The 19,698-nt window shown below is 43.3% G+C and overlaps 1 pseudogene; it reads right to left on the bottom strand.

The window, feature by feature from the left end:
• Nucleotides 1-18,217: 18,217 nt before the first annotated feature.
• On the bottom strand, nucleotides 18,218-18,316 carry LOC145637696 (small nucleolar RNA R71; annotated as a pseudogene).
• Between the last annotated feature and the right edge of the window lie 1,382 nt (nucleotides 18,317-19,698).

Genomic DNA, 19,698 nt, shown 5'->3' with positions numbered 1-19,698 from the left:
GGCAAAAGAGTTGTTCAATGGCTATGAAATCTCTACCTAGACGGACAAACGCCGTCTGGGTAGTGACTGGAACGCCTGTTAGTGTACGGCTGTGCACTTGGTTTGGGGAAATCACTACTGTGATTGATTGACTTACAAACATATCATGCTCTTTGCAGCATCACACGTTTTCAAGTCAATCAACCAACTCCACTTGAAACCAATCACACAGCCGTCCAGGGGCAAGGACAGCCAGACTATTAGTTAGTTTGGCAAAAAATCGCCGCATGCTTTTGATAAGTTAGGCAAAAATGAAAAATTAAAATTTGCACAAAATAAAAATTCAAATGCAAAATGATAAAAACCGACTGAGTCGGTGCATTTCATAAAAGTCCACCCAACCAAACGGTTGTAGTGGATCAAATGTTAACCGGACCCCGTCCGGGAGAAAGAAATTGTTAACTAACTCGGCTCCTTAGCCGGTAAATACAAGGATACTCGGCACGCAGGCCGGAAAAAGCAAGTTTTGGCATACAGCCGCTGAATAAAAGAAAAAATAAAAAAGCTGAGATTGGCATACTGCCACTGAATGGTCACTTCTGGCCTGCAGACGGTGCCTCCTGGTCCTCCTCCTTCTCCTCATCATCTGAGGGTATCTCCTATGCTTCACCAGGACCAGGAAGCTCAGGCGCAGACGACTCGTTGTTGGATTTGACCCAGGCTTCGAAAGAGGCAGGCTCTGGCTCGCCTTGTTCTCTCAAGTACACCACGTACTCGGCATAGCTGTGCGCCAGTGCCTAGATGCTATAATCCGCGTCTGGGTACAAGGCAGCCCAGGAAATCTTCATACGGGTGTCATTGTCAGCGTCACTCTCAGCAACAAGGCGGTTTTGCTCCACCTCCAGGGTTGCTGCAAAGTTTATCTGAGCCTGAGCAGCCTCCTTCTCCAGCCTTTGAACCTTGGTCTTCAGTTTGGTGTTCTCTTCGGAAACACCTTTAAGTGTGCCAAGGTCCGTCTGGGCCTTCTTGAGCGCCTCATCAGCCTTCTTGGCGCTCTCGTCCGCCTTCTTCTGGGCCTCCTCCGCCTCCTTCTTAGCCGTCTCAGCATCCGTCCCCCGCTGATTGGCCGTCTTCAAATCTGACTCCAGCTGATGGATTCTAGACGCCTGTGTCATAATTATTGCTTTAGTTTTAAGTTCATTTACGATAGTCGAGTGTAAAGCAATATTATCAGCGTCTATGGCGGACTTCTTGGCCCTTTTTACCTCTTCCCGTTTGCGGGAATAAGGACGTTTGAGCCCGTCCACCCGCAGCATGGCCTGCAAAAAGTCAGGCGGCATAAGTATTGCAGGCGGGATAAAACACTTGGAAAAAATAAAATTGAATTGACAAGTTTCTTACCTCAGCCAGAAGGGATAGAATGCGTTCAAGATTGAACGTCTCTATCCCAGGGATATTGTCCTTATCCCTCTTCCGGACGGCTTCCAGCATGGCCTTGGCATGCTTCTGGACGTCTGGCCAGCGGGGAGATTGATCTGCACCACAATCAATACGTGATGAGTGCGAAACTAAGGCATCACCTATTTGTTGTCGGCCGTCTAAAGATGACGTCTGTTGAGAGTGGGATTTCACCCGTAAAGGCCACCCCAGCTCAAGCGAGGATTCAAAAGGGTTCTTACCTTCAGAGCCGGCCAAGCGGGAACCGCTTGCAGGCGTGGTGAACCGCGCGGCTGCTGATAAGGGGTTGACGAGATCAAGGCACAAGCTGCCGCCTATCTTCTCGTTTTGCCCCGCTATCTGCATCTGCTGATGCCCGGCTGAGGCGCCAGGAGTTGACGCAGAGGTGGCTTTTTTTAATTTTGTTAAGAACGGCGGGGTTCTCCTCCCTAGCCCGTTTGAGTTGTTTCTCAAACGACTTTCCAACCTCTCCTCCCTGCAAAAATAACCAAAGTTAAGGTTAGCATCTGGGAAAAATGATTTTAAAGGATCAACTTATGAAAGGGTCAGGCGTTTGATACCTTGGCCTTGACCTCAGCCGCAGCTTTCTCCGCAAGATCTTTGCGGATGGTTGCAGAAGACCGCTTGGGATTTTTCTCCGACTGCAACATGTTTAATGCTTCTTCTGCAAAAAGAATGAAATTGGTCAATATCATAAATCAATTTTGATAGAAAAATACTACAAACGGATATAAACTCAGGCGCATACGTTTTGTAAACATGTGCCCTAGCCCACAGGCGGCTAGGAAACACTCATCCCTGAACCAGGCGCTCTTGGGGATCCAGTTCTTGGGGACTTTTATTGTTTCCCCGGTTGACAGAGTTGCGTCTGTGAGGCCGAAAAAGTCTTCCTCAATTATCTTGTTAAAATCTTCCTCTGGGATCCGAGGAAGAGCGCACTTCCTGCCCAACAAGTCGGGCTTCTTATTGTACAGACGGTATTCATAATTCTCCCATCTGGTTGGGGCTGACATCAGGTAGAACCTGTGCTTCCAGCCATCGAACTTTGAGACCTTGTCCAAGGTCATCATATACTGAGGCTGCGTGGTTAGAGTGTACTACGCCCTCCAGCCGCCTAGGCTTCTGCTAAGATAGTGCATACTAGCAAAAGCCTCCCAGCCGGGGTTAAGCCCCTAGAACTCACAAGCGGCAACATACCCCAGAATGTTTGTCCAAGAGTTGGGGGTAAGTTGCCAGATTCCGAGGCCGTAGCCTCTCAAAATTGCCTTCACCGCCTGGTGAAGGAGAAAGCGGAGACCAGCCTTGAACGCCGCCTCATAACAGCCAAAATAGCTGTTGGCGTTCTGTTCATTGTTCTCCCAGGCGATGGTGCCATTCTCAGGCGGCACCCGGATTCTATACCCGTCTCCTAGCGGGTGTATTTGGGTAAAATTTTTTAAGTTCTCCTCCATTTGGATTCGGTCCTTGGAGGAGACGTGGATGTTGAAGGGATCATCCTTCTCGTTCCACTTTTTCCTTTCTTCCTCCTCGCTTTCCGGAATCGGGGGTAAGTCGTCACTTCTCTCAGAGGTAGAGGCGGAGCTGTCGCTCTCCGTCTCCTCCTCACTTTGATTCAAGGGGGCAAAGGCGGCCTCATCGCCGCCTTGGTCGCATTCCTCCAAGAAGGAATCAGCAGGAGTTGAAGGGGCGCGCGGAGGGGATCTCTCCAGAGCCGTCTGGCCTCCCTGACCAGACGTTTCTCCCTCACGCGTTTGGCCGCCTGAGCCTTCGCTCTTGTAATTTGGATCAGTTGCCGTCTGCATTGTCCGAGCCATGGTGTCCTGCACAGACACATAACTGGTCAGAATCCAAGGCAAAGGGTGGTCCCAACACCCCGAGACGGCACTCCCAGTCCTAGACTCAGCCGTCCCTGGTGACCGGCTGGACTCTAACCTAGGTTGTGCCGTGTGTGTTGGTGATGCATCCATTTATTGCAAGAAATATGTACAAGCGGTGAAAAAAGAAAAAGAGCTGAGAGGGGCAGAGACGGTATCTTTTGAAGTTAAATCTGAAACTAGGCGGATCCGGCTGGGTCGGTGGAAAACGAGCTCTCTTGCTTGCGCCTGACTCAGACGGATGACTTCTGCTCTCTCAAAGTTTTCTCTCTAGAAAGTTTTTGTAAGCGTACAAAATTATGAGGGTAAAACGACTATATATAGAGGGTAAATACGGGGGCATTTCCGTAATTTACTCGGAAGGTGAACGGTTACTTCTTTATGGTAAAATTACCGCCAACCGGAGCGTGACATGTGTCACAGATGCCACGTGGCGTGCCACGTCACATCTGTGAGGGGCAAATGTTTAGGGTAATTTTACCCTGCAACGTGGCCCAATCAGAGGATGACACGTGTCAGCCTCAGAATGGTCCAGAGTAGACCAATCCCTGCTTGACACGTGTCACTCCAGAAATAAAGGGAAGAAGGGCGGCCTTCAGGCCCAAATCCCGAGAACGCCGCAAAACGGCGCAGCCCACCAATGATTAGGGTTCAGTGACCTAATCAGGGGCACAATTTCCAAAGACCCTATAAATAGGGAGATGTCCCTCATTTTGAGGGCACGTTTTACCATTTATTACACTTGCATTCTCTTACATCAGAGAAACACCTGAGCTTGGAATCCGAGCAGATACCCACCTTAATTTCCGTCCTCTTTAGTCCTTTTCAAGTTACTAACTTGACCGTCGGAGGCGGAGCTCCAACCATCCGGAGTCTCCGTTATTTTGCAGGTACAGCTCGGCCAGATCAGACTTTGTGACGTAACTCTCCCGAGGGACAAAAACACCCAAAACACCAGTCACCCGAGATGAACTCATGAACTTCATGACCAGTTTCAAGGGTGCAATCAAGAAGCTGATCAACAAAAAGAACAAGGCTGGCTCTAGCAAGGGTTAGTCGGCAAAGAAGACTCCTCAAGTTGAGAGGAGAAATCCGGTCAGGGATAGGCAGCCGACTCCCCATCCAAAGGAGAAGGCAGCCGCAACACTTGACTAGACAAAGATCCTTCTACCCCCGCAAGATCAGAAGGGGTCGAAGGGTCCGTAGAGAAACCCCCAGCGGTTTTAGCTGGGTGGAAGCAAGATATCAACCTTTGACGCTCAACACATCATTGAGTAAAGGAAAAACCAGCAGTTGCCTGAGTCAGCCTCTACATCGAGCTTTCCAGACAACTTCAAGGAAACATCTGTAAGGAACTCACAGTCCTTACATGAGAGCCATACAGGCGGCCAGTTCGTCCATACTGGTCCTCAGATGATTGGGTCAGTCCCATATGCGCCCCAGGCACCATGTGGACAATATGGCCCTCAACATATGCAACCGGCCTACTATGAAGGTCAGCCAACATACAACAATGTCCAGCTACTGGACTGGAAGCTTTGTTTGCTTAGACTTAGTGAACAACCTTCTGCGTTCACCAGGAATATAACCGAGGCGACACAACCGGCCAAGGTTAAGAATGAGTTGGTAGGTACTTATAACGGTACCTCCAATCGGGAAGATCACCTCATGGCATACACCAACCTCATGTATCCACAGGGTTTGGACAATGCTACGTGCTGCCGCTGTTTATCGGCTATATTGAAGGGCATAGCCCAACAATGGTTTGCAACTTGCCAGCTGGTTGTATAGACAGCTTCAAGAAGCTTGCCCTTCTTGTTTGCGTTCAACTTCTCCACGAACATCCCTGCGAAGAAAACAAGTTTAGACTTGAGCACCATTAAGCAGGGGGAGAAGAAAGGACTCCGCTCGTACGTCAGGCGGTTCAACCTGACCAAAATCCAAATTTAGGGGCTGTCTGACAACATAGCATTTACATACTTTTTCAAAGGTCTGAAGGACGGGTCAACTTTCAAGTTCGACCTCGTTCGAAAGAGGGTTTTTACCCTACAAGCGGCATTAATAGAGGCGAAGAGCTTTAAATAAGAAACCGACCTCTGCTCGCCCAGCAACCAGTCAGACTCCAAGAAGTCTGACAAACAAAAAGACAGCCGGTCTGCTCAGCCGGCGAAGAAAAAAAAGAGAGCTAAAAGAGAAAAGAAGCCTGGGCGGTTAGTGATTCTGAGTAGTGATGAGTCTATTTTATATATATTTTATTCCTCATCCCACGGTCATATTTGTGGTTATTTGAGCTCCACGAAGCTATTTTTATTACTAATATACGTTTTCTAGTATTTTTGTAGAGTTGATATTATTTTGTAGGAATTTGCAGATTTATAATAATTCCTGAGCTTATTGAGCCACTACAAAGATATTGGAGTTGGATCGTATCTTATGACCGGATATTTTAAGCCCAAGGCCGAGTTAGGGAAATTTAATTTGGTGATTAAGGGCTCAATTAAGTGAAGATGTCCCAAATTAATATCATGATCAAGTTTAATTAAAAAGAGGAGATTGGGCTCAAAGCTTGAGGATCCAATACCAAGGAGAACACTCGAGCCCGCGCGTGAAGAAGCCCATCTCGCTGCCAGATAGATGGGCCTGATCAGGCTGAAGTGTCCAACAACACGTTAGGCTGCTACAACGGTTCGACTGTCTTACTTCTTAGGCTTATGTAATTTTGGGCCGGTCACTTGGCTTCGTTTGCTGATGGTTGTGTCGGTTTAGGAACTAGTTTTAGTGGATTTAGGAGTTGTAGTTTGACTTTCTATCAAACTCACTTTCCTTTTACTCCATTAGATATAAAAGGAGTAGTAGTACGTAGGTTAGGGGGATTAGCCTTGGATTAGTTTAGTTTTTGTTTTATTAATTTATTATTAGTTTTAGTTTTAGTTTTCTTTTCTCTTTCTCTCTCTAACTTTTCTCTCTCTCTCCTTTTAATTAAACTCTTAGTCTTACTTTATCTCTTATTTCTCTCTCTACAACTCTTGATTTAATTTCAGTAATTTATTCTCTTTCTTTGATCACGTCTCCTTTAATTGTTTTGTTTAGTATAATTTAATTATGTGCGAGTAGTTTTCTTTCTAGGGTTGTGGGGATCCATAAATAATATGAAGGGTAATTTATTGTTGTTAATTATCAATGCTAGATTAATTTCCTATTATTTATGGATCCCGAATCAATATTGTCAAACTCATGCATAATAATAATAATAATAATAATAATAATAATAATAATAATAATAATAATAATAATAATAATAATAATAATAATAATAATAATAATAATAATAATAATAATCATAATTATAATAATATTCATGTTAAAGCATAATAAAAGTAAGATCCTAGGAATGATACTAACAGGATTAATAACAAACCCTAGCATGTCACTAAGCAATAAAAATCAAATCTTTAACCCTAACATGATACTAACAATCATAAATATTAGGAAGAACATAAAAGGCATCGCAGGAATCATATTTAATATTAAAATTACCCTAGACATGATACTAGGAATATCATAATAACAATGTAAACATGATTTCTACATCATAATATCAATAAATCAATTAAAGCACTTACTTTGATGCCTCGTACCTCTTTCTAATAACAAAATACACACGTTAGTAACTTTAAGGAAAATAATAAACAAAACAATTAAATTAAATAATTGAAAGAGAGATTTGGGACCAAACCCTCAGAAATTAAACCTTTCACGTCTAGGGCGAAGACAACTTCGAATATGGCTAGGTGTTTCTAGATCTTGTGAATGCGGAATTTTGTATTAAAACACAAAGTTTAGAAAAGAAAGAATGAGAGAGATGAATGATTTAGAGAATGCTAAAGAATCAATGATTTGCGAATGAAAACTGATTGTTGATGAATGAAAATGGAGTTTTTAATACGATATTTATAGAGAAAATTAGCCAAAAAGATAAAATAAACAAAACAGAGTCTGACGCACAAAAAACAGGGCTGGCGCCACCCTTGGCTAACTGGCGCCAGGCACCAACACTAGCGCCAGGCGCCAGGCCTGGTTCCAGGCGCCAAGGCCTGGGGTTAGGCGCCAAGCCTGATTTTAACGCATTTTCGAAAATCTGATAAATTTACCGTACAGGAGGATAAAATCATATAATTTCCTCGAAAATGCTATTTGATTTTAATTAAAACTCTGAAAAGTCAAAAGTCAATTTATCAATGCTAATTGAATTAGGAATGAAAAGAACCTTTTAGAATATTCTAGAAGACTAAAACCATTCCTAATCGCATTAGGAATGATAAATCATATTAGGCCCTCCCCTAGATCATTGGGCCGTATATAAAGCTCAAACCGGGCCCAGTTTGGTAAATTGGCCATAACTTCCTCAATATTCATCGGAATTGGGCTTATAATATATCGTTGGAAAGGTCTTTGCAAGCCCCATCCAACTATACTACTATTGGACCCATATCATGGACCAACCAAACTAGATTGGCTGTTTTATTAAAATAAGTTTTCAAAAACAGAGAGAAGAGAAAAGAATTAAAACTATCCGCAACGCTAGACTTTCCACACTTTCGCTTCATTCGATTATGATTCGACGCGAAAGGTACTCATCACTGGGTTTGGTTTTGGGGAGACACAAATGGGTGTCTACAGAAGCCCCCACTTTGATTGAGTTTGGAGAAACGCAAGTTTTGAAAACAAAAGTCAAAGTATCGATAGGGACGGAGAATGATTCAGAACGTTCTGCGATCCTAAATCAATCTTATAACGCCGATACCTGCAAAACTAGCATTAGTTAAACAGATAAAGAGTTAAGAAACGCGTATCTTGCACCGTCAAGCACACGTCTCTGAAAGTAACCGATTGTTGCCGCTTTATTGTATCCTTGCTTTGATGACCTCCTACAAGCTAGAGAATGCCATCCCGCTTGAAAACCGCTACGCCTGTAACTGCTTCCAAATTAGAAGATTGCTTCGCCTGAAACGATCCTCCTCCGCATTGATAATATTCCACGTCCAAGGGAATATCATCGAAGATTATTTCTCTTGAAACAATCTCCATCCGCATTGATAATATTCCACATCCTAGGGAATACCATCGAAGGTTATTTCTCTTGAAACAATCTCCATCCACATTGATAATATTCCACATCCTAGGGAATACCATCGAAGATTATTTCTCTTGAAACAATCTCCAGTTGTTTGTGACAACTTTCCGCAAGCTAGGGAATGCTGTCAAAGATATTTTCTCTTGAAGTCACCTTCATTTGATGCGATAATTTTCCAAAGGAAATTACCGAAGATCCACGCCTGTCGATCTTTAAAAGTTCGCCTGAACTTTGCTTCCGCTATGCCTGTACATCGGCGCTTCCGTTGCTTTGAACCTGTATGTCGGTGCTCTTTTGCTCTCGAACCTATATGTTGGTGCCTTTTGCTAATGAGCCAATGCTTAGGCGCTTTAAGCTAAGTGAGACGATCTCTTATCAGGTCGATCACTTCATGTAATCAAGCCGATTACTAAATCATGTCAAATCACTTAGAGGGGCTAACTGGCGTACCAAGGAACCCAAAAATATGTTGCAAAAGGCTAGCACAACCTCATCAGGTGGCTGGGTGCTTTGGCGTCGCTGAAAAACCATCAGCGCCAGGCGCTGATATTGGCGCCAGGCGCCAAGCCAAATTTGTGACGCCAATTCATAGGGTTTGGCGCCAGCACGGGGACTTCCTTAAATACCCCTTTCCTCTTCATTTCGCTGCTCTGTTTGTCGCGAAACTGCTCGAAGAAACCCGAAAGCTTCAATTGCTCATTGCTTGCTCGTTTCTCAACCAAATTTGCTCAAATTTGTTGCAAATCAAAGCTCTTTTCATCTATTTTCCTGATCTATGTAAGTTTCCTTCAAACTCACATCAGTTTTTATGAATTCTTGGCATGTTCATTCACGAATTTCATGAAAATTCGAAACTTATAATGCTCAATTTGCTTTGTTTGTCAAGTTTTATGCCATGAAATTGCTTGATAATGTTTATATATTGCCTTGGGAGTAATTTGAGACTTGTTTGACTCAATTTGGTGAAGAAATGAGCAATTTGCCATTGTTGGACCTCTTAAGGTTGTGAAGAACAATGTGGCTCGTTCTTGATGTCTTTGCTAGCAATTCTTGTTCAATTTGTCACAATAATCACAATAGTGTTGCAAGAAATTGTTTGATTGCTTGAAAAATGCTATCATGTTCAATTTGAATTTGTGCTCTATTTTAGTGTTACGTACTCTGTTTTTGCGAACATAGTATCATGCGGCTAGGCAAACCTTAGATACTATAGAACCTTAATTTATGATAATCTTGCACAATGTAGCATGGCTAGACAACGAGGCTCGGGTTCACGGTCCCGAAACACTAGACGGGAGCATGAGCCCGTAGAGGATGACGTTACGCCTTCCACTTCACTTGGTCGGCTTCCGGAGTGGGATGAGCGGACCTTGTTCTTTGCCCCTGTCCACCACATTTTCGAGAGGGTGAGACGGGGCACCGAGCCCGGGAGGACACGGCATCACGGCTCTGGCTGTGACGGTTTAGGCAATTTGTACAGGATGTACATCGCTAGGGATCTTGAGACGAGACTCCTATGGGAGTCTTGCGGGCTAGCTACTATGTTCGAGACCTCTAAGGCTATGGTCGCCTCCAGCGGGGGTTATCATGTAGTGCACGCTTTGGTGGAGTTCTTCTAGGACACCACCAACACCTTCCATTTCCCCTGGGGCGAGATGATGGTCACCCCTACGGATTTCAGTCTCATCACAGGACTGGAGTTCACCTCTGTGCCACTACCTTTTGACAGTGGAATCGACGTCTTCTCTTCGGAGGTCTAGGAGCTGTTGGGGCCGATTGCTATTCGGGCCTGAGCTGAGGTCGAGACGACTCAGTTTAGTGCTAGGGGAATTCGCCGCTCGACGCTTGCAGCAGCTCTTGATGACGATGCGACCACCCGAGAGCAGCGGGTGCGCATCTTTGCGCTGATGTTGTTGTCAGGGACATTCTCCCCTGACAAAGGTAGTAGGGCGTTGCTTTACTATCTTCCTGCTGTCCGTGATCTTCGCCGGATCGGGACTTATGACTGGGCCAGCGTGGCCTACGCTGACTTCATTCGTGCGCTGAGGGACTCGTGCCGACACCGGTCCTTTGGGACGAACGTTGCTTTGTCTGCTTTTTTGAAGGTCGTAGAGGTAAACATTTACTCCCTATAAAGTTTAGCTCTACATATTAGTTAGCATTTACTCACACATTTGACTCCTTGTAGATCTGGTTCTACGAGTACTTTCCTTCCGTTGCGCCGGCGAGACCATCGCCACGGGGATTTCCAGTGAGCGCCTCTTGGGGCGGTCATCATGTTGACATGTCCACTACACATGTCCGGAACCGGATCATCTCGGTACGACTTTTATTGTTTATTTTGCTTTTCCGCGGTGTTTTAGACATATTCTTGCCTGATTGATGCTCTTTATAGGGACCTAGGTGGTATACCGACCATGGGGTGGTTGGACAGTCCCTGGATTGGCCGCACAGTATTCTGCTGAGCGTCGCTATTTTCTGGGGACTTACAGAGCGGTCGCGTACTTGGGAGAGAGGGTTGCTAGACAGCATTATTCTGATGTCTTCGTCGTTCCTGCCGCTCCACCGCGTCATATGTTCGACGAGGCGCGGTTGTCGAGCATGTCTGAGGATGTTGGTACCCCTTGGCGGTCCCATGTGATCCTCGGGCGGTGTTATGCTGAGGAGCTACTACCTTTATTAGCTCCGGCCCCTGTACCGGCTGAGGATGTGAGGGTAAGGTTCTTAGCTTTTATTTTTCACTAAGTAGCCCCCAAGTAATATTTTACTGATTTTTTCTGTCTTATCAGGACGGTGCTGCTGAGTTCGTGCCGCCCCATATGTCCATCCACTACCAGGGGATGTACGGGCCGATCGAGGAGATGATTCCTCCGGCTCCCGAGGGCGAGCGCTTCGTAGAGCGGTCGATTCCTCGCCACCAGACTAGAGTAAGCTTAGTTTTAATTCAGAATTTTTGTGTTCCTTTATCATGTATATTTACTGACTTATTTTTCTGACAGTTTTCACGCGAGGTGGTTTCAGCGATGGCGCGATGCATAGATGCCTTCCGGAGCCAGCTCGTCTGGATGAGGAATGCGGCCACCTGCCGTCGGGATGATGTCGTCCGAGAGGTAACCTTTCTTTACCCATTATTGCTACTTCAATTTCACCTTGTTTCTGATTTAATTCTTTTTGCAGGGCTAGCCCATTGCTTCCCACACTCGCACGAGACCTGAAGAGCGGAGGGATCCAGCGAGGTCTAGCTCGAGACGTCGTTGCACTTCATCAGGGGGTAGAGGCGGTCGCTCTGAGGCTGCTCAAGCCGACGTCGCAGAGGGCTCGGGATCTTCTTCTGAGGGTGGTCACACTGCACCGGTAGGAGAGGCTACCTCGGCTTTCAGAGGTGGTGGGATGTACGAGGTAGGCTCGTCATCGTAGCAGCCTCCGCGGCCTCAGCCTCAGGTTGATCCTGGCTGGAGTGGTCCTATATTGAGTCTTCCTCCTCCTACGGAGATTGGAGCTGGAGCTGGAGCTGGTGGAGAGGTGACTCCTCGTACGGCGCAATTTTATGACATGATGGGCCTACGTCCTCCGGCGCCGTAGTTTGTTCCTGTGTATATTTTATTTTGACTTTTTTATAGAACTTTGCCTTTGACTCATTATTTATAGACACATTTTGTATATTTATGCTATTATGAATTTATTTACTGTTGTGTGTATGTTTGTGTGTGCAAGAAAAGTGTGACAACAATTTTGCGCAAAAATTCCGTCATTTTTATTATTGATGGAGGGTATCCGACTCTCTCCCCCAAAACGAAAAAATAAAAAAGGAAAAAATCGAATAAAAATGTCGGGTTTTTGGAATTTAAAATAAAGTCCAAAAAGAATAATATAAATTAAAAATAATAGCTATATTTAATTAATTAAGAAAAAAGGATAAAAAACTATGTTTAGGAAAATTAAACGGAGCCATAAAGTCATTAACCGACTCGAGTTTAATATTAAAAACGCAAATTGAGCACGCGCGGCTGTCTGGCAACTTGGCGCCAGCTGGCGCCACACTATGGCGCGTAGCGCCAGGTGCTACACTTAGCGTTTGGCGCCAAGCACTGGCGGTTGGCGCCAAGCACTGGCGGTTGGCGCCAATCACGGGATTGTGACGCCAATTGACGCTGATACCGTATTTCAGTCTGATTGAAATTCCTCGCAATTTGTGTATAAAAATCCCCCTGCCCAGTCGATTCTTCTCATAATTCCAGCGAATAAGTAATTCTCTTCTTTAGAAAAACAATAATCATGTCTTTAGTCACCAAGACCTTCACCCATTACACTCATGAATGGTGTCGATCTCTTAATGCGAGGGAGAGAAAAGAATTAGATTTATTTCACCTGGGGGGAATTTATGGCATCAAAGGGGTAGATCTTGACCTAGACTTCATACATACCGCTTTAGAATTTTTGAATGTTGATACTCATTGTTTCAGAATAGGGTATGATGAGATTAGCCCTTTGCTGGAGGAATTTGGTGCTATCTTAGGCTTCCCTGCAATAGACCTTATAGCAATCCCTAGAGTAGGCGCATACTATTATAAGGATTTTGAGCGTTTCTTTAATTTAAAGGAAAGGGATTTATCAAAAATAGTGGATGGCAACATAGTTAATTTGAAAGAATTTGCACGCCATTATTTTGATAAACCTCTTTCTGAATCTTTTCATATATATAGAAGAAGGGCGTTCCTATTTTGCATGCTTAACCAATTTTTTCTTAGTAGTGGTAAAAATAATGAGGGTCAATCAATTATAACCACTGTTTTAGAACAAATTGAATTAGGGAGGAATCCAATGCCATTGATAGTTGGAGAGACTATGATTAGTCTAGATGAATTGAAAAGGGACCCAAAAGCGCCTCTTCGCGGTTCTCCAATTTTATTACAGGTAGAAAAATAATATTTTTAATTACAGAAATCAAAAAATATATTTTTGTATTGTAATAATAATTTATTTGCATCGCATTTTTTACAGATGTGGCTAATGGAGAGGCTAGGATTAATTAGCCCTCCGGACGATATTGAAAAATATACTCCCAATTGCTTCGTGAGAAGGAAGAAGCGCATCCCTAAAATTGGGCGCCATGGGTGGAGAAAAGTCTTTGAATCACGTGATTTTGCTATCAAGTGGGTCATCCCATGGTGTAAAATAGAAAGGATGGTTGGTGTTAACAAGCAACCTTTCTGCCGTCTTCCAAGCTTGTCTCGTGTAACATATTATTATCCCTGGAGGGTAAAAAGACAATACGGCTTGCTTCAGAATATTCCTTCCGGGGATCTTCGTCCTCCCTATGAGTACCTTGTATCTCATGAAGTAGATAGATTCGATGCTTATTGGAGCGCTAGACCTTTATGGGAAGTGATTACCCAAAAGGTTCCTCCTTCTTTGCCCAATGATGTAAAGAAGTGGTTGCTGTAGAAATCTTCGATTGATCAGGGTAGAACCGATGTGAAGAATTGCCTAGGTGACAGGGTGACTCCTGCCAAAGAACGCTTAGGTGCAAGAATTGAATTCAAAACACCTACAATGCCTAGGAAGAAAAATACTACCAAAGACAAAGAAAAAAGGAAAGCTAACACCACAGACAAAAAAGCTTGGGTGGAAAAGAAGCATGGAGTGCTAGCTGAAGGGGAGACTATCTATTCCAAAATTGAATGTAGGTCCTCTAAAAGATGCCTACTAGCTAAAGTTATGGATGAAGAGGAGGAGGCAGACAAGAATTGGAAAAGAGCTAAAAAGGAAAAGAAAGATTAAGAGCATTGCTTAGCTTTAGATTTATTAGACTTAGATTGTTATTTTTATTAGAAGTTAATTTATTTCAGCTTTATTTAAATTCCATCAATAATGTAATTTTATTTTATTAATGAAATTTTAGCTTTTAATTAAATTGTTTACTTTAAATTTATTTTATTAAAGCAATGAAAATCGAAAAAATTAATTTTCCAGAAATTCTTCGAGTACGGAAGTCGAAAATTTCCCGAAAAACACCGAAATTCGCCCAGATTTTATTCTCGAATTGGCGTCAGTCATTGGCATTTAGCGTCTGCCATTGAAGTCTGGCGCCAGGCGCCAATTCCATCGGCTGGCGCTGATGACTTCTGGCTGGCGCAAGGCTTTGTTCTGTGACGCCAATAATTCGCCGATTTTCTGTTGAAATTTTTATTAATTCTGGAACGCGGAGATGTCGAAAAATAAAGTGGTCGCACCCGTAAAGGGTTGCCTACGTATCCTTTCTTAAGAAATCAGGCCGAACGTAGCTCTCTTGAGTATCCTACTCAAGTAATTATGGGTAGTATTTTTTAAGTTGGTCAAGATTGGTCATGTTTGAGAATTCATTGCCATCCATATCAGTTAGTTTTGCTGCACCTCCTGATATGATCGTCTTGACAATGTAGGGTCCATACCAGTTAGGTCTAAATTTTCCCCTTGGGTCTAAAACATTTTTCCTTAGCGCTTTTAATACCAAATCTCCTACTTTGATATTTCTTGTCTTGACCTTCTTGTTAAAATGCCTAGCCATACGAGTTTGGTAACACTGAGTGTGATGTAGAGCTTCTAGTCGTTTTTTGTCGAGTAGAATCAATTCTTCGTATCTTGCCCTAGTCCATTCAACTTCATCGAGTTTACTCTCTAACGCGATGCGTAAAGGAGGTATTTCTAGTTCGACAGGTTGTACGACATCCATTCCATATACCAAGGAAAATGGCGTATTTCCTGTTGATGTACGGATTGACGTGCGATAACCCCACAATGCGAAGTGAAGCTTGTCAGGCCAATCCTTATAATTTTCTGTCATTTTCTCGATGATAGTCTTTAGATTTTTATTAGCTGCCTCGACTGCTCCGTTTGCTTGAGGTCTATAAGGGGAAGAATGATGATGTTGAATGCCGTATTTTTGTAGCAATTCTTCACATTCGGCTTGAAAGTGAGTTCCATTGTCACTTATCATCTCATGTGGGATTCCGTATCGGCAGTTAATATTTCTCTCGATAAAGAGTGCTACATGTTTTGTAGTGAGTTTAGCGTATGATTGCGCTTCGACCCACTTTGTGAAGTAATCAATTGCTACTAGAATAAATTCGTGGCCTCCTATTCCTGGGGGAGTGATTTTGCCAATGATGTCAATTCCCCATGTATAGAATGGCCACGGCGATGTGTAAGTATAGAGCAAAGATGGAGGGACATGCTGTAAATTGGCGTAAATTTGGCATTTAGGGCATCTTTTCACATATTTATGGCAATCCCTATTCATTGTAGTCCAATAATATCCTTCTCGCATTATTTTCTGGACTAACATTTTGCCGTTTACATGAGTGCCACAGATTCCTTCGTGAACTATTCTCATTACTCTTTGTGCATCCATCTTTCCTACACATAAGATAGCCCGACCCTTAGGTACCCTTTTATGTAGCTCGTTGTCTATGAGTACATGATGAGTGTCATTTATGGCACTCATAGGGTAGTCTTTTAGGGTTATTTCTTTCCCCTTTTCATGCTTTCTTCTCTTATTTTTGGTCCTTTTTCCTCTTTTCTTTATGATTCTCATGTTTTTATCGTGTTTTCCTTTATTTGGCTCTTTTTCCCTTTTATTTCCTTTCTTTGTTTACTTGTGTAGGTATTGTGAGAATCACTTTGGCAAAGGATTCAATTTGGGACCTTAATGATCAAGCAAGGAAGAAGCATTTGGCTAGAGAGGGCTTAGAGAGGGCTTAGAGAGGCCTTGGAGAGGCCTCGGAGAGGTTTCCAAGGCAAATCCAGCAGGCCGCGGGCGCGGGTCATCTTGCCGCGGGCGCGGGCCTATGTTACTCAAAATTGCCAAAACTTGGCAGGAACTTGCCGCGGTTGCCCCGCGAGCTCTCCGCGGGCACGGGTAAAATGGAGAGGCCGCTCCATTCAGAGAGACCGCGGCCCCTTGATCAGGCTTTGGGAGCAGGGGATTAGCCGCGGGCGCGGGTTTCACTGCCGCGGGCGAGGGTCTCTGTTGCCGCGGGCGCGGGGTCTGCCCAGATAGCCCGCGGAGGGTTTCGTACCCATTTCTCCGCGGGCGCGGGTCTTTCGAGAGAGGGCGCGGGAGCTGCCGATTTCTTCTTTGCTTATAAATAGAATTGTATTTCCTTTTTGAAAGGAACTTTTTGATAATTTTCATTATCTTAGTTTTAGAGAGAGAATCTAGAGAGAAGTTCTTGGTTTTGGATTTGTAACTCAACATTTGATCAATCAAGTTTGGATTTCTTCATTTTTAATCATCAATATTAGTGAGAATCTCTTCCTTCTTTCATCTTTTACTTACTTGCTATTTGATTTTTGCTTGTTGCTTGTTCTTCTTTGGATTTGAATTTGATATTGTTGATTATTTTGATTTCTCTTAGATTTTGATATAGAAATGAAGATTAAAGCAATATCTAGTTGTTTTTTCTTAAATTTCACCATGATTAGTGAGTAGATTAGTTGCTAGGGAAAGGGGGAAGCATGTTTGATTAATGAAATTGCTAGTTGATGCTCTTTGATTGATTGATTTGTTGCAATTAAATTGGTTGACATAGTTTTGCATGTGATTGATTAGACTAGGAGTGATCAACCTATAAGATTAATCTAGATTGCATTGCAACTTTTAATGACATGAACAATTGAATTGAAAGTTGCTCTAATTGATTGGGTTTGCTTGTGATTCTTCTTGATTTGCCTTTCATAGTGACACCTAGATTGGCCTATAGGAGATAGCATTTGAGCTCTCTTGATTGCTACTATTGTTTGTCCATTGCAATACTTGAATTAATTGATTGAGCTCTAAACTAGCATTATCGTTGAACTTGCATGTGGAACCCATATCCCTAGTGTTTAGACCTTTGTTTTACTTGATTAGACTTGCTTTATTTTACCATAGTGCCAACCATAATATCAACTCCATCTTCGAGGTAGCTTGACTTAGACTCTAGTTTTCATCATTGCATTCCCTAGGGATCGACCCTTAACTTGCCCTATATTCATATAAGGTTGGTTAGGTGTTTACAAATTTTGTTTGATTTGGGGGAAGGGTAGATAACGACATACATTTTCCCCTTGTCAAAATGGCGCCGTTGCCGGGGAGTGCTATTGGTGCTTAGCTTTTGTTGTTGAGTCTACTTCATTTTAATTGAAAAAAAAAATACAAAAAGATTTTGTTTCTTTAGGCTACACTTTTAGCCGTGCTACTAATATTTTCTTTGAAGTTTTGCATGCATAGAGCTCGTGATCGATCCATTGTGCCTTTTGACCCGGAAATTGAGAGGACTCTCTCAAGAAGAAGAATAGCTAATCGATTCTCCTTGGGGTATAGTTCTTCAAGTGAAGAAGAGATTGAAGAAGAGCAAGGCATGGGAGAAAATCTGAGAGTGGCCTTGAAGGAGCTAGGAATACCCGGTGCTTATAGGTTTGAGAGCGGCATAGCTCCGCCTACAACACCGGCAAATGATTTCGAGATTCGGCCGGCCATGATCACCTTAATTGAGAGGAGGCAATATAGTGGGGCTAAGAATGAGAGTCCGTTGAACCATCTTAAAGAATTTGAAAAATATTGCAACACCATCAAAGTCAACGGAGTTTCTCAAGAGTTCATACGCCTCAAGTTGTTCCCCTTCTCTCTCATAGGAAGATCCTTAGAGTGGCTAGATAAAGAGGTGAAGCCCAATTCCTTGAGAACATGGGATGATGTTACAAATACCTTCTTGTCCCATTTTTACCCTCAAAAGAAGACGGCGGAGGCAAGAGCCTTGATTCAAGGGTTCAAGCAAAGGCCAAATGAAATCCTTTACGAAGCATGGGAGAGATACAAAGAGTATCAAAGGGAGTGCCCTCACCACGGAATCCCAACATACCAAGTGGTCCAAATCTTCTATGGCGGTTTAAGTCCCCAAGGCAAGTCATGCCTTGATGGGGGGGCCGGGGGTCCTATCATGAACAAGACCGAAGAAGAAGTGGTGGACATCATTGAGGACGTGGTGACGTACTATAAAGATTGGCAAGATGGGGAGAGAGACTCTTCAAGCAAGCAATCTTCTTTGTACTCAGTAGACCATCTAAATGCGATCAACAACCTTTCCTCCCAAATGACAAACTTGGGAAAGGAGATGACCGCAATCAAAGCCAAGTTGGAGAGCACTTCTACTTCATCCCAAGCTTCGAATCTTCCCTCCCAATTTAAGGGGAGAGGTATTCCTTCTAACTCTCAACCCCCTCCCTCTTCACATAATATGCCTATGGGTTGTTTGTTTTGTGATGCATGTGGATCGTATGATCATGACTCTAGTAATTGTCCTAATGAATGTGTTGATGAGTTTGATAACAATGAGAGTGAGCATGTGAATTATGTGTCAAATAATAATGCTCAAAGGTTTGATAATCAAAGAGGTCAATGGAATAGGAATTACCAAAACCAAGGCAATTTTGACAACTATAATCAAGGTGGTGGTTATAGAAACCAAGGGAGCCAAGGTTTTCGTGGTAGCTATAATAATCAAGGTTATAGTGGCCAAAATCAAAGCCAAAATTATGGTAATCAAAACCAAGGTTATGGAAATCACAACCAAGGTAGTGGTAACCATAATCAAGGTGGTGGTAACCATAATCAAGGTTATGGACAAAATCAAAATAGGGGTACTTGGAACAATCAAGGGAAGGGCAATTTTCAAAATAATGCTCAAAGAGGTCCCCCACCCGGATTTGTTCCAAGGACTCAAGGAGAAAATTCCTATTCCCAACCTTCTTCACCTAGGACCAATTTGGAAGAAATAATTGAGAATCAAACCAAGTTGTTGAACACATACATGGCCGTTAGTGATAATAAGTTCAATGAAATGATGACCCACAATAAAATGCTTGAAAATCAAATTTCTCAACTTGCTAATGCTTTGAAAGATCATGCAAGCCCTTCTTCTTTACCTTCCCAAGGTCTTGATCCCAAGAAACACGTGAATGCTATTGTTACTAGGAGTGGTAAGGTTCTTGAGGAGAGATTGCCTAGGAAGGGTGAGGATAAGGAGATTCCTAAGATAGCCTTGGTTGAGAATGAGGGGGATAGGGCATCATTGGATGAGGTTGTGGTTGAGACACCTAGAGAGGTGAGAGTAGAGAAAGAAATTGTGAAACCCAAGCTCCCTTACCCACAAAAATTCATGAGACACAAATTGGATGAGCAATTTGGGAGATTCATTGATATGCTAAAACAACTTCATCTTTCTCTACCTTTTA

This window comes from Chenopodium album, chromosome 6, assembly GCF_948465745.1.
Source record: "Chenopodium album chromosome 6, dcCheAlbu1.1, whole genome shotgun sequence".
Taxonomy (NCBI): domain Eukaryota; kingdom Viridiplantae; phylum Streptophyta; class Magnoliopsida; order Caryophyllales; family Amaranthaceae; genus Chenopodium; species Chenopodium album.
Note: the sequence above shows the minus strand (reverse complement) of the source record. Positions and strands in the feature narration are given on the sequence as shown.